Source organism: Mus musculus, chromosome 7 (assembly GCF_000001635.26).
Source record: "Mus musculus strain C57BL/6J chromosome 7, GRCm38.p6 C57BL/6J".
Classification (NCBI taxonomy): domain Eukaryota; kingdom Metazoa; phylum Chordata; class Mammalia; order Rodentia; family Muridae; genus Mus; species Mus musculus.
Window position 1 is genome coordinate 61,005,744 of NC_000073.6, and position 14,603 is coordinate 61,020,346.

At 33.8% G+C, this 14,603-nt stretch overlaps 1 long non-coding RNA gene across 1 annotated transcript in view; it reads right to left on the bottom strand.

Annotated features, from left to right (window-relative positions):
- Positions 1-4,521: 4,521 nt before the first annotated feature.
- A230006K03Rik (RIKEN cDNA A230006K03 gene) overlaps positions 4,522-14,603 on the bottom strand; it is a 301,385-nt gene continuing 291,303 nt past the window's right edge. Inside the window, exons 5-7 of the long non-coding RNA NR_168893.1 lie at positions 11,864-12,289; positions 11,448-11,488; positions 4,522-7,397 (exon numbers count right to left, since the gene is read on the bottom strand). This is a non-coding gene — a long non-coding RNA (RIKEN cDNA A230006K03 gene). The remainder of the gene's footprint in view (positions 7,398-11,447; positions 11,489-11,863; positions 12,290-14,603) is intronic.

Genomic DNA, 14,603 nt, shown 5'->3' on the forward strand with positions numbered 1-14,603 from the left:
AGCCACCGACCAAAGAGCATACATGGGCTTGTCACTGTCCCCCAGCACATATGATGCAGCACTGTACTGCCTTCTTTTGCCTCAGTAGAAGAGGATGGTCCTAATTTTGGAGAGACTTGATGTCCCAGGGAAGGGGGAAATTGGGGTGTGATATGGGAGTAGGGTGAGTGGGGTGCAGCCTCCCAGTGCCATTTGGGAGCAGGTATGTGATGGAGAACTCTGGGATAGGGGACTGTGAAGGGGAATGCAATTTGGAATATAAATAAACAAAACAATTTATTGTAAAAAAAGAAAATAAATATTAAATTGGCCTTTACCTAATTCAGTGTTGTTGTCTTTTCTACATCTCACATTGATAATTACATAACAGAGTTGAAATAATTGCATTGTGTTTTTTGTCTGTGTATATAAAATATTTGATTCAATTAAATTAATTTTTACATACAATAAGAAACAAATGCAACCAAATATGAAACAATAAATTTAGGGCTAATTTTTTTATAAGATTTATATATAATATTAGTTAAATAATGAAAAGTTCAAACAATGCAATTAATTCTATGCTTTCTACTCATATGCAACTCTATTAAGCAATTTTTAATCACTTTATTCACCACTGCCTGTACATTGTCAATGTTTATATTGATCTCATAGCATAGAGATGAGTTTTATTTAGAAAAATTGCATGACTCTTTGAGCACTTGCCCCAATAATATTTCAGGTTGTGATAAGGAAGTGGTAAGATGTTTAAGAAAATAGTGTATGTGATTTCATATGAATAGCCATGTTAAGTTTTGTGTCTACCTAACATATCCTCACTAATTATGTAATACATATTAGGGTTTATTGAATAAAATATTTATACAATTTATTTCTCCTTTAAAATTAGATTGTTCAGCTACCATATGGCATGATGTGATAAAACTTGTTTAAGTAAAAATTCTCAGTTACCAAATCATGTTTAGGCACTTAGTGTTTAAAAAAGAACTAGTAGTCCGTATATATATGTATTGTTCAGCCACACATGTTTTTGAGCTTATTCCCAGTAGAAAGCTTCTACTGAAATTAGTTCCAAGTTTTGAGTTGTTATAGTAGCTTAGTTCCACCTCTTCGTGAAGAGGACAACATGAAAACTCTTAAATTTTTGCTTTCTTTTGTAAACCTATTAAGAAAGCGCTTGAGTAAGATGTGTAAAATCATAAGTCATATCTTGTTGATGTCCCTATTTTCCTCTTTCTTCATTTCTCTCCATTTCTTCTTTATATTTATAGCAACATATATTTATTATTGCCAAGTTTTGATAATAATGAAACATTTGGTGAAACATGTAAATGTCTTACTTTGATATTTATTACTAATGCAGAACTTGCATTGCTGCGTGTGTTTGTAGAGTTGTCTGTACTGTACATCAATTCACCATTATATTTTATGTTAAATTGTTTCTCTATCAGATGTTCCATAAGAATAAATACTAGGATAGAATAAAATTATACTAGGATAGAATAAAATTATAGATGATACAGGAGAACAGTAGATAATAAGTGATATGTGGGACTGAAATTCTTTTGTGATTGCCATCAGCAATTCAGACAAAGCTGAATAACCACATAAACCCATATGGTATAGAAATAATTAGTGTGAACGCAATAATAATAGATAGTGGTGTGTGAGTTGTAGATTCATTTTCAAAGAATGACAAGTAAATGTGGTTGGTACATTTTTTTAATGGAATATGAATTGCTAATTTTATATCATGGAGAGGCAATTGCTTTTCTAATACTCTCCATACTTGCCTGAGTTAATAGAAAAGGATGGACAGACAATGAACACAGAAAGCTGCAAAAACTAATATTTCCAAAGTGCAATGACAATTTACCCATGACTATATAACAGAGATTGGAAAAACTGAGTCACTGAGATCATTGATGGCAAGAGAATACTTTCAAGTAAGAAGCAAGTGTTACTCTTTTTCATTCTAGAGGACCTTATGCAACATGTATGATGATAATGTGAGAACATCCTACAACTCAAAGCGATGATAGTATCAGTGGACCTGGAAATATATCACCCTACCTTTGCATATATTACAGCTCTTAGGGAAAAATCATCCTGGCAGTTGAGAGCCAAAGCACACCAGGCAGTTACAGTACATATCAAAACTCACACAAGTGATTTATTGGAAGGGAAATGTGCAGGAGGATTGCTGTTCATGTTGAGGCTAGAACCAGCAGAGAATTGAGCAAAAAAACCAACAACAACAAATAAAAAACTCACAAGTATTATATAAGGATTCCTGGAGGCAGAGCTTACTGGAGATTTTCAGAATGGAGATTAGTGTATTTTGAAGATCAGAGCTTATACTTTTTCCTCTGAAGTGCTGTGGTGGTGTCTGGCTGTTAGAATACATAGTGCTTTGTGGGTGTAAGAGGGTGATAAGAGGTCATTTGGGACAGAAGCTGGACACTAGTGTGCTCCAGGAAATTTACAATCCTTTTTTGTTTATTATTAACATACAAAATAGGGTGGAATGGTTTCCTGTGCACAGTCTAGAGAATGTACAAAACAGAATAGAACAGAAGATAGGGTTTATATTAGTTTCAGTGGGGGCAGAGCTTTCTGGGAAATTCCAGCATTTCAAGTTCAGAGCATATTCTTCCTACTCAGTAGTTCAGGAAGCTGGATCCAACTGTTAGTGAAGTTAGAGTGTTCTGTGTATGCAACCTGGTAGTTGGGGTTCATCTGACACATAGCTTGGACAGTACTTGCTTGGAGGGGCTTAGAGCTATAGCAATTCTTCATAATGTTCTCCCAAAGTTCATGTAACAAGCAGCAAACCCTTGCTCTCTTTGAGTAATTTATTATGAATGTGAATCCTGCCCATTGAAGATGATGCAGGACTCCAAGACTCACAAAAACCCTGCCACATCTTAAAACAGGATCAATGGCTTCATAGAAACACACACATTTCTCACACAGAGCACATGATTTAGTGACACAGAACTGTAATCACGTGAATCAAACAATTTCTACTTCTGTCTCCTGTAAATTTCAGGAACAATCTTTCTTCTATTAAGCATCTCATAGGCAGGCTTAGGTTATACCCAGAACTAGTTGAGGCCTGCACTATAACCAGGAGCTTGACTGGAAAAAATTCCCATTACAAACATTTTTATTGGCTTCCTTTGTATTTGAATGGAGGAGTTTTTCCATCCAAAAATGAATGGATTTTAAACCAGTCAGGAAAATGTTCTCAAATAGGAAGAGAAAGCAAAAGCTTGGTTATCATGATCTGAACAGCTGAATCACCTATAGCTCCCTCCTTCTGAGCAAATATAAAGTGGAAAACAGGAAAAATTGCAATTTATCCTGAGCACTTTTTTTCAATAAACAGTAGAGGAAAGCTTCAATTTATATCTGCAGTTTTTTGATTGCCACTCTGGGTACCTAAGTGAAACATACTTTTAATTAATCATGATATGATTGTGTCAGTTTCCAAATGTTCTGTGATTATAAGAATATATTATTCCAGTATATAACACATTCATGATTATTATAATGTTTTCTATAATTCTTCTTAAACTGTACAAAGAAATGATCGGTCCAATCCCTTTGCTGGAAATATATGCAATTAACACCAAATGTCCCTAGTGATATAATGATGAAAACAATATAAGATATTTATTTTAGAAAAATATTATACATGCACACACACACACATATATATACACACATACACACATACATGCATATTCTCAACATTTCTTTATGTGTGTTTGCAGTATCATGTTGCACACAAGTGTGCATCCTTGAGACATCTTATATTATTATTTCTTAGTAACAAACTATCTTGATAAAATATTTGATGCAATATCATTATTTGAATAGTTTGTGTCTGTAAAAATATATAAAGTTCCCCATCCTTGAATATTCATACCCAAAACACTAGTAACTCTATTCCATCTAACTGCATATACTTTCTCACTCTTTAATAACAACTATTTATTTAAGGCATCTGTCAGTATATAGATATAAGACTATCTATATCCGCAAACTTTGTAGTACTAGGTCATTACTGGGATGTATTCAGGAAACTTCACTCCAGTGTTTGATATAGGAAGTCAAGCGCAGGACAGCCAGGGCCAGCACAGGTTCAAAACAGACAGAAATACTATTATTAAGAAGGTACAAAGAAGTAGACACAAAGTACAACCCTTAACCAAGACATTATTTGTAATTGATAACTGCTGTGTAGAAATGCAAAACTCATTTTTTTCCAAGGGAGTGCTACTGGTTTTATATCAGTCCCATTCCAGGGCAGGACCTAAGGATGAGAACACTAAGAACAGATCCATTTTTTGGTTTGTTTGTTTGTTTCATTGTTCTCTTGTAGGTATTTGATTCATTTTATTTTTGTACTTTTTAGCTTTGTTGGGTGATTGACTTGATAATTTTTAATATATTTGTTTTTATTGTTGGGGGCTGGGTAAGACAGACACAGAAATAGTTACCTTGCACACAACCAAGGGTGGATGAAATTTTATTGGTAGGGAGACACGAAAATCTGGTAACAGTTGGAAAAGTGGTGAGACAGTAATTAAAATATATTGTGTGAAAAACATCAAACAATAATACAAAATGAAGTTCTATACTAACAAATACAATTCAAACCATCAAACATATAGAAAAGTGTATATACTATTATATTGTAAATGTGACCTAAATATGTAGGAATAGCATAACATATAAAGCGCTCATGTAAAGTACTACATTAATACAGTAATGGCAAAGTTTTACATGATCATTTCAGTGTTCAGAAAAAGAAAATAAAATCCTTTGAAAATCTCTAGCCACTTTCATGATATGAAAAAATAATTCAAATAATAGTTACAAAAATTTCCATAAACATAAGTGGAAAATGAATATACACAGATAATAAATGCATCTTTACATCTTTATATCTGCCTTTTTAAAAAAAATCATCTGTTACACATTGTTGCCACTTCCATCTAAAATGTCCCAGATACTGTTTTCAAGTTACTCATTATGTAAAGTAAATACTAGCCTTTTTTTAAAAAAATAACAGATAATTACAAGTTTCATACAGCATACTTTGACAGAGGAAAGAGACTACACAAAACTAACGAATTGGGATTGGAGCTTGAATCAAGTGGGAAAAAGGAGAAGAGAGGAGATTGTGGAAGAGAAAACAGGGAGACACAGCTAGGGTGAGGAGGGTAGATTGTCGAAAGGAATACAAGAGGTAAAGTTAAAAGTAACAGGTCACTAAAAGGGTACTGAAGGGGTAGTAGGGAAACATAGTACAATAAAAACAATATGAATTATGTGTATATATACATATATATATGTGTGTGTGTGTGTGTGTGTGTGTATTTATGTGTAGATATATGTGTGTGTGTGTGTTTGTTTTGTGTTTTGTGTGTTTGTTTGTGTTTGTGTGTGTGTGTGTGTGTGGGTGTGCGTGTGTGAGAGAGAGAAAGAGAGAGAGAGAGAGAGAGAGAGAGAGAGAGAGAGAGAGAGAGAGAGGGAGAGAGAGAGAGAGAGAGAGAGAGATTTAAGTGAAATTACCAAATAATGGCTCTCAATGGGCCAATACTTGCCACCAAACAAAGCTTCAGCACTAGAATTGGTTTACATATAATTTAGTTATAAATAGAACAGAAATTTCCAAGCAACCCAAGTTGTTTCCAAAACTATAGGGCTCTGTCGCCAAACTGACAGCAAGGTGTAATTGTTGATGACAGTACCTAGAAATTTCATTAAAATAAAAATGTCAAGTCAGTGTCTACATAGTATACTGCTAAATTCCAGGGTCTTTGGTAATGTACTAGGACCTTCTCAAATGTAATATGACATCCAGTTAAGGGATAATGGGATGTTTGAGTGTTCAAATAAGTAGATCTCTGATTATTGTGCCTTGGCTTGGGCTCATGTTTTCTGTTGATTTATCTTGCCCAAAGTTATTATCATATTTGAAGTTTTATTTTTTAAATTAATCTCTCATTGGTTACTACCTGCTTTAATGGTTTATGTTCCCAAATGAAAATCACACAGCCTTTATATTTAATATCAATTAAGTAGCACAATAGCTGAACAACTGCCTAACCTCTATGATGTTGTTTTTTACCTCCCTCAGAGATCTCTGAATTACTACATATGAATTTCTTTGTTATGTTTTGGCTGCTCTTGACTTAATTGAGCAGTCCTCTGGGCCATGTTCTCCTGGCCCCTTTACATCGTGGTTCTGCTTTCCTCCCCTACATACAATTCAGGTCCTTCATATCTGTGTCCCTCTTCTTCCTCATGGTTCCAAACCTGGGAATCTTAAATCCTGCAGCTGTCTCTCATCCCCACATATTGCCTGATATTATCTTACTTACCAATCAGAATTAACTGGGGACATGTTCCCAGAAGCTACTTGCACATCTCCTGCAAACAGGTTTTAGGGACCCAATTAACAGTAAAATACTGTTACATTGATGCAGATGGTAACCTCATGCCAGTATTGGTTAGTCTATTAATACTATAGATAGATTTTGGGTTATTTTATTACATATTATATATTTTAATTTTCTTATAATTTAAAAGACATGAATGGATGAATAAATTAATTAATATATAAATAAAATAATAAATAAGTAAAAATGTAGGTCCTAGAGGAAAGGGCAAAAACTGAATTCTCATATAACCACTCAGAAAGATAAAGCTTAATTTTCTAGAAAGAGTGTACTAGGTACATCACTGAGGACAGTCCTCAGGTTCAGCAGTAGTTGATCAATAAATAATTTGAATCCACTTTTTCTGTGCTTTTGAGTGTTCTTTTATATGGTTACAGTTTGGTGTTTTTCCTTTTTGTTGTTTTGTTAATTGTTGCATGTTTGTTTGTTGATTGGTTGCTTTGAATGTGGTTTTATTTTCTTGATTTTGAGAGATTGGTTTTCCATTAGAATTTTGTATGATTTGACAAAGAGATTAAAGCTGGATGGAAAATGGAAGTGGATCTGAAGAACTTTGGGGAGTGGTATAATATAATAGAATATTTGATTTAAAATATGGTTGTAAATAATGAAAAATAAAATATTACAAAATATATTTCAGTGTTTAAATACCTTATTGTAATTAAAAATATGGCAAGTAATAAAAAATATGGTTAGATGTAAAGGTGATTTAAGGAAAATTGTAGAAAATGAGAAAATATAAATGTTTCATTCAAATTTTTATAAACAAGCAAGCAAAAATGAAAGTCATTGATGAAGAGATTTTACAATACCACTAGCTAAGTGTGGTGATATGCTTCTGTAGTGATCTTCTCACGATGCGAAGAGGAAGCATGGATTCAGTAATGAACTTGAAGTCTCAGATGACAGCACAGTGTGACTCTGTATCAGACATATACATTATGCATTAAAACCAACACTGGGAAAAATGTAGCATATGAATACCTTAAATTACAAAATGAATATGTAGATAAATATTCCATCATCAAACTTTAAGTGCTTAGAGTTTTTGTATAGAATGGTTTACAGCTAAAAGAAATGTTCAGTACCATTAGTCACCAGAAAAATGCAAATCAAAATGATCCTGAATTCAATCTTATACCTTTCAAAAAATCTAAGATTAAAAACTCAGGTGATAACACATGCTAGCGAGGATGTAGAATAAGGAGAACATTCTCCTTTTGTTGGAGGGGGGAGCGCAAACATTACAACCACTTTGGAAATCAACTTGACCATCTCTCAGGAATCTGAGAATAGTTTTACTGAAGACCTAGATATACCACTTCTGGGACTATACCTAAAAGATGTCACACTATACCACAGGGACACTTCTCACCTACATTTATACCAATTTTATTAATAATAGCCAGAAACTAGAAATAACATAGTTGTCCCTCAATTGACAAATAGATAAAGAAATTTTGGTATGCAATGGAATACTTCAGCTATTAAAAACAAAGATATCATGAATTTTGCAGGGAAATAGAATTTGAGAGTAACAGACTGAGTCAGGTAACCTGAAGCCAGAAATCAATATGGTATGTACACATTTCTGAGTGTATATTAGCCATAAAATGCAGGACAAATATGCTGCAATCCAAAGATACAAATAAACTGGTTAATATGGAAGACCAAATGCAACATGCAGAATTCTCACTAATAACTAGATATTCATCAGAGGTGGATAGTGAGACAGAAAAATCTATATAAGGAGGTAATGAGGGGATAAGGGATGGTGATAACGTTTGGGAATGTGAGGGGCAAGAGAAGGCTGGGAATGAGAATGGACATAGGTGTAGGGGCATCTTTGATAACTAGCTGGAGGCCTGCGATGGGAGAGGATACAGGGAGTATTAGAGAGTGCCATTAGCTTAGATTCCTACCAGAAGGGGATATAGAAACAGAATTAGCCACCTCCAGTAGCAAAGCAGGACTTCTAGAGAAGAAGTATATCATCAACTCACCATAAAGCCTTCAACACAAATTTTGACTTGCCTACAACCAATTTGACTACAAATTTGATGTGGCAGGATGAAGATGGAGCAGTGGATGAGGGAGTAGCCATCTGATGACTAACCCAACTTGAGTACAATCTAATATGAAAGAGACATTCTGGCACTCTTACTGATACTTTTCTATGCTGGGAGACAGGAAACCAGCATAATTATTTTCTGAGAGGCTTCATCCAGCAGCTAATGGAGACTGACATAGAATCCCACAGTCAAGCAACAGGTACAGCATACAGGGATTCTTATTTAAGAACTGGAGATAGAAGAAAGCAAGAAAGAGGGCTTAAGGACACCACAAGATAATCCATAGTGTTAACAAACATAGGACCCTGTGGACTCACAGAACCTAGACCTACATGAGTAGATGGCACAGGGTCAGGTTGTAGCCAATGGGGGCTCTGCTTCTCCTAATAAAACGTGCAGATTGTGAGAGGGAGGGATTTGTAAGGGTAGGAGAAGGAACAGACAAAGTATGGGGCTGTCATCAGAATGTAAAGGGAATCACAAAAAATAATATAATGCAGTTCTTTTAAGAGAGATACCAAATGATACCTGAAATAACAGATGAATACAATAAGGCATATGAAAATAAACTAGTGAATGAAGTGTTTTCATATACCTTATGAATAAATACAATATTATTCCAAACAAAATCTTAGACATTTACATTATATCTGAGTAACCATACCTAATCTATTAACAAAACTTTCACATTCAAATCTTTCTTAATTTTCTTTTATTTATATGCAAAATCCCTTATGCTAAGAGCGTAAGATTTTTTTTTCAAATTCCTTTTCTGATATCTATGACTATAATGAGGGTTGTATTGTTTTATAGGGAATGTTAGAAGAGTATGTAATGATATAGTGCCTGGCTCTTGTGCTAATCACTCAGGCAAATCCCTCTGCTATTAAAGAAGCAGTTTAATTTTATGTGCTGCTTTCATTCATATACCAGAGTCTGGCTTATAATTCTATGGTATAAAAATAAATTTTCAGTACTGACTGCACTAAGTTGAATTATCACTTTACAAATGTCTTTAAAGTAGTTTGACCTTTAGGAAACTATACTTGGCACAATATTATTCATTCATTTTAAACGCATTCATTATGAAATATCTGTGGACATAAGAGATTGTTAACAGAACAAATTCAAATAGTTTAAAGATGACCACAAACACATTTTTAAAACTATTAAAACTACCCACATCCACTTTAAATGTTCTGATTCATTCACTAGAATCTTATTATTGTGACCAAGTCCTAAATTCATAAGGCTCTTTAGAGGTTATGCCTATAATCCTCCAAAGCACAGATAATTTATTTATACTTGTTTCCATGACCAAACAATTTACAATTCATAAGGAAATCTATGATAGTTAAGTTTGAAAGGTCATCTTGAAATCACAATTGAAATGAGAGCTTGATAAACACTCTCTTTATTTGAAATAATTATAACTATGTTATTCTCCATTGTTATATGTTTAAATATACACTTCAGTGGAATAAAATTTACTCCTCAAAAACCTACAGTTAAGACAATTGTAGTGGTCTGTGTTTTAAGTCCTAGGACAGAAAGGGTTAAAATTATGTGGAACTCTGTGTGTTTGAAAACAATTCCAACTACAGCTAGATTGCTAAATCCTATGCAATACAGTAGTACTTTTTTAAAAAAAAAAGTGAAATTACATATCATATGTGTGAAAGTATATGCGTATGTACTTGTTCATTTCTGCATAGATGTGAGTTGTGAACACAGGCATATAGTGTAAAGAGATTGCATGTCTTTCCATTAAATTTCCTCCATATATTTTGAGACAGTCTATCATTAACTTTGGGTCACTATAAACTTAGATAAATAAACTTAATAGTCTAGCTAGCCCAAGTTGGGATTACCAATAGACAATGTCCTGTCAAATTTTTGCTTGTTTATACATATGAATATTCAATGGAAGCAACCTTAAGTCCTTCTGCTAAAGTGCATGCATAATATACACTAAGTTAATCCCTATTTTTGAGCACATATATAAATTAAAATAAAATGTTATTAAAATATAAGACAACAACTGCTCTTATACAATGATGAACTGTATACAGATAATAATAATATATATATATATACATACATATATCTTCACATATATTTTTATGAATAAAATACTATCCTAGTTTTATGCAAGGTTAATCTATTGAAAATATAAATAGTGTCATACCTACATGAGTTTTTGAGTACACATTTCTCCAAATACATATATATATATATGAATAACAAATATAAATTAATTTTTCAACACAGACAGTAAAATAATTCATTCAAAATGGTTCCTATAAATAGGAATCTAAACTTAAAAAAAAATTCAAATTACAAAGTATCTTGTAAGCTTCTTTAATTGCTTCATGTAAAACAATAATTGTTAATACATGTAGCCACAGAAGTAATGATTGAAAAATATGTTGCAATTAGCAAAATTAATAACCTTGAAATATGAATTATATACTACAATGGTTAATATAGGCCAAAATAAAAGCTCAATTTTGATTCAGCATGTTTACTTAAGAAAGGTAGGGCATGGGGAAGAAATTCTGAACACAGGAGTAGTTAGATTACATGGATCCAATGGGAGATGTGCTACAGTTAGCATTTTTTCTATGCTGCTTCAGTTTTTTTTTCATACTCTCTCTCCTCTGTTATATATCCAGGGAGAAATTACACTCAATGCAATAAGTACTAAAATATGAACGTGAAAGAAAATTAGTAACAATTTTAACACTAATAGAAAATTATTAGCTCACTATTATGAAATGTAGCCATCTGAAACAACAAAATAACACATTTTAGAGCATATAAATGTGAAGAAAATACAACTCTAGGTGTATGACATGCAAAAACATTGTAAATGTAAAAAAAAAAATAGGTATCTTACCTACATGAGGATTTCTTTGAGTACCCATTTCTTCAAAGATGCTATACAAAGATACAAATAGAAAATTAAAAAAACCACACATTAATATGTTAAGCCTTATGAAAGCACTACTCTAAACAGTTTTAAAAGAGAGTACATGACTCTAAGAGCCATACTGCTAAATGTAGAAGACAAATTTTGAAATAATTTTCAAAAGAGCAATAGATGTAAGATGGTATAGATAGCAATTTAATTTACTATATAAACTGTATATGGTGTTTTCAGGACTTTGAAGGCAGATATCTTTTATTTATTTTTAGAATTTTTTTGTTTATTAGAATTTTTAGAATTTTGTTTTAGAATTTTAGAATTTTTTGTTTATTAGAATTTTTAGAATTTTGTTTATTAGAATTTTTTTGTTTGAGTATTATATTTACCAACATTAGTACCCCACCAAACTCTTTCCATAAATGTAGACACAATCACTCATTATTTCTCCTTCTCCTCCTCCTGGTGTTCCTGGTCCTCCTTGTCCTCTTGCTCTTCTTGCTCTTCCTGCTCCTCCTGCTCCTCCTGTTTTTTCTCCTTCTTCTTTGTGGTTGCTGCTGCTGCTGCTGCTGCTGCTGCTGCTGCTGCTCCTGCTGACGCTGCTGCTGTTGCTGCTGTGCCTGTTGGCACTGCTGCAGCTGTGCCTGCTGGCACTGCTGCTGATGCTGCTGGCACTGCTGCTGCAGCTGCAGCTGCAGCTGCTGCTGCTGCTGATGTTCCTGCTGGCGTTGCTGCTGCTGCTCCTGCTGACGCTGCTGCTGCAGTTGGTGTTCCTGCTCCCGCTGCTGCTGCCGCTGCCTCTGTCGCCGCCTCTGCTGCAATTTAAAATATGAGATATAGTTAATATTCACGTCAGATTTTAAAACCTCAAATATTTAATCGTGGAATCATCACTTTTTTACTCTTCTCAGGATTCCAGACAGAGATCTGTGAAGAAGTTTCCGAGAAAAGCAGATAGTCAGCTCTCCATTGAGACCCATATGTTAGTTTATATGATTGACTCTATCATGTGTTCACTAGAAAGCAATATGCTTTTCTTTTATCCTTTTTTGTTTTGGGGGTTTTTGTTTTGTTTTGTTTTGTTTTGTTCTGTTTTGTGTGTGTGTGTGTGTGTGGGGGGTGTCTTTTGTTTTTTTCAAGACAGGGTATCTCTGTAGCCCTGGCTGTCCTGGCACTCACTTTGTAGGCCAGGCTGGCCTCAAACTCAGAAATCCATCTGCCTCTGCCTCCCAAGTGCTTTGATTAAAGGCATGTGCCACCCAGCCTGGTGCAATATACTTTTCTTTTAGAAAATGTAACAGTAATTTCAAGAAAAAAAATCTCAAAATGTTATTCACAAGTACATAAGGAAATATTTAAATTTTTCTACAAAAGAAAACAGTTTGTCCCAGCAAACAATTTAAAAATGATAAGTGATTATCTGACAGGAGGTAAATGAATTTTTTCATGAATCCAACCCTCTCTCATAATAAAAATCAATCATAATTTAATCTCTCTCACTCTGTCTCACATTATATAGATATAGATGATATAAATATAGATATAGATTCATATGTACAGATACAGATATAAATATAGACATAGATAAAGATATAGATATGGATTTATGGACCATCATGTTCTTCATGATTATTAAAACTTCTTGTAAGTAAATTGAACACCCGTGAGTGAAGGACCAATATATACAATTTCAAAGAATTCATCCTGGATTCAAAATGGGGTATAGGCATACGTACCACTGCCTACTCCTTGATGTGTTGTGAGGTCTTATTGATACATATTTCTTCATGAAGGAATGTGATAAGAAAAGTAAAAAAAAATTGTTTTTATCTTTATCTAGGCAGCTTATGACAAGTTAACAGATAAGTAACCTGAATGATTAAGTGTAACTCATGAAGGATACTCAAGAGAGAGAACCTGAGAACAGTCATGCTTGTATTCCTTCTTACTGTTAAACTCATATTCAAATGAATGCTTATGTAGTATAAAATGATCAATATTTATAATATCATTGATGTAATTATAATGATAGTATAGTGACAGTGATAGTTTTATAGATATTCACTAGATAGGAAATATATGATAGTATAGTGACAGTTTGATAGTTGTTCACTAGGTAGGAAATAATTATATTCTTTTTTAATAATACTATTTTAAATATTATATCATATTTGATTCCCACATGAACCAACATCCTGACCCTTGTGTTCCCTTTATCTCAGGCTCTCCTGATTACTAAAACATGGTGATGTTAAACTGAATACCACTGATTCAAGGACCAAAGCATCATCAATGTAATTACAAGGATATTATTTAACAGTAAATCCTCATGATATCCTTCAAGAGAAAAAGAATATCTAAGAAGTAGCTTATATATCCACATGCAAATTCTTTAGTCTCATGAATGCTGGACATTTTTTCTAACAGAGCCAATGATAAAGTCAAAGGTCAAAACTAAAAAGATGATATACAGTGGGTCAAGAATTTGAACAGAGATGTGTAGGAATGGAGAAATCGAGAACTGGGAGTAGCCATGAGCAAGAACAGATGCCTCGAAGGCAAGAGGCTTCTAGGACCCAAGAGGGATTAGTTTAGATGAAATATCAAACAAAGTGGAGGAAGAACCTGTAGAGACCACACCCAGACACTCGAGGAGGCACCTGGTGGGGGATGTGGCGAACCACTCATCTCCAAATTTTTAAAACAGAATGGCTACTGTCTAAATCAAATAAAGGAACAAAGGTTGGAGAAGAGACTGAAGGGAAGGTCACACAGAGATTGCTCCACCTGGGGATCCATTCCATATACAGACACTAAACACAAACACTATTGCTTATGCCAAGAAGTGCTTGTTGGTAGGAGTCTGTTATAGCTGTCTCCTGAGAGGATTTCCAATAGCCTGACAAATACAGAGGTGGATGCTCATAGTCAACCCTTAGGCTTTGGTCAACCCAGGAGAAGGGATAACATTTAAAATGCAAATAAAGAAGATACCCAATAAAAAATAAAAAAAAAGGAAAAATAAGAAAGTGGATCATTTGAAAAATGCAAAGAGTCAGAATGAGTGGGGCTGAAAAGACAGGCACTGATGGAAGGATTATAGAATATCTGTCTGAGAAATGTTGATCC